Below are 1,491 nucleotides of genomic sequence, written 5' to 3'. Positions count from 1 at the left end.
GATTTTCTTGCACGTTTCATTATATTTTGCTTTGTCTTCTCAGGATACCCTTTGGAATCTTCTTCAGCTCCTTAATTTTCTTATTTCTTCGTTTTGCTTCTCAGCACTCTACTGCAATTTCAGAGACTCTTTTCACTTACTCAGAGACAAGATTTGTTTATTAGTTTGTTAGACTGGTATATTCAGTACTCTTTGTCAGCAGCCCATTTTAAAAGTATCAGTTCTTCGGTCTTCATTGTCAGACTTTCAGATACATGCAAACAATTAAAAATACCGTGGCTTGGGTCAGATGTACTTTACTGTTTAAATTGATGTCTTTGCTCTAGTGGTATAATCCAAAGAGAGTTGCACTGCTACCGAATTACAAGCCATCTTACGATTTTAACTCCCCAGTGGTTCATCAGAAGAAATTTGGATGCTTTTCTCTCTTGTGATTTACAAACTCAGAAGTCAGCTTCAGGATCACCTATGAGTCACTTCCAACTTAGCAGCATTGAGTCTTAGTTTTGACAGAGGAACCTGTATGTATACTTACCTGTTTGTATTGTGCTCCTTATGTCTCTGGGTATATGTTTGGTCCTTATATTCCTAACTTTCTAAAGAGACGACAAACTGCTTTCCATAGTGTTGATATCTGTCATTGAATTTAACTGACTCATAACTGATCTGCTACCAGGTTTTGAGAGGTTCTGTTTTGTGTGGGAGGAGATTGCCTATCTTTTCCCCTTGGAGCAACTGGTGGCTTGGCAGCTTAACTTCTTAGTGCTAGGCCACCAGAGCTCCCTAATTTCCACAGGAGTTGAGCCATTTAAATCCCCATTATAAGAGTTTTGTTTTTATATCTCCCACACCCTTGCCATGATTTATTCTTTGGCATTTTACTGAACATTGTTCTTGTTGCTGGGACAAGATTATATCTCATTGTTATTTTTTAACTTTGTGTTATAAAAGAGTACTAAATATCCTATGGACTTCCAAAAGAACGAACAAGTCAGTGTTAGAGAAAGTGCAACCAGGGTGCTCCTTAGAGGCAAGCATGATTAAATTTAATCGCACATACTTTAAATATGTTGTCAAGAGGGCCTAGTTCTTAGAAAAAGACATCTTGCTGGGAAACATGGAGGGCTAGAGAAAAAGAGGAAGATTCTCAAGATTAATTGGTGCAGTGACTGCAACAATGAGAGGGCAAGGCGCTGAGTCATAGTCAACTCAGTGGCACCTAACAACAATAGGCAGTAGATTTGAGTATGTCTTCAAGTATTTGTTGGTCATCTTTGGTGAAGTCTCTTTTCCTGTCTTCTGCTCATTTTGTTATAGTGTTGTTTGTCTTGTTCTTTTTAAGATGTAGGCATTTTCTGTAAATTTTAGAGATTAATTCCTTGTCAGGTATTTGTCATTTCCTAATATTTTCACCAATATGTATGTCCTCCCTCTTTTTATTCTTGGAGAAATCTTTTGGTTGAGATACACACACACACACACACACACACA

This window comes from Elephantulus edwardii, unplaced genomic scaffold (assembly GCF_000299155.1).
Source record: "Elephantulus edwardii isolate Elephantulus edwardi_28Jun2011 unplaced genomic scaffold, EleEdw1.0 scaffold00085, whole genome shotgun sequence".
Taxonomy (NCBI): Eukaryota; Metazoa; Chordata; class Mammalia; order Macroscelidea; family Macroscelididae; genus Elephantulus; species Elephantulus edwardii.
Note: the sequence above shows the minus strand (reverse complement) of the source record.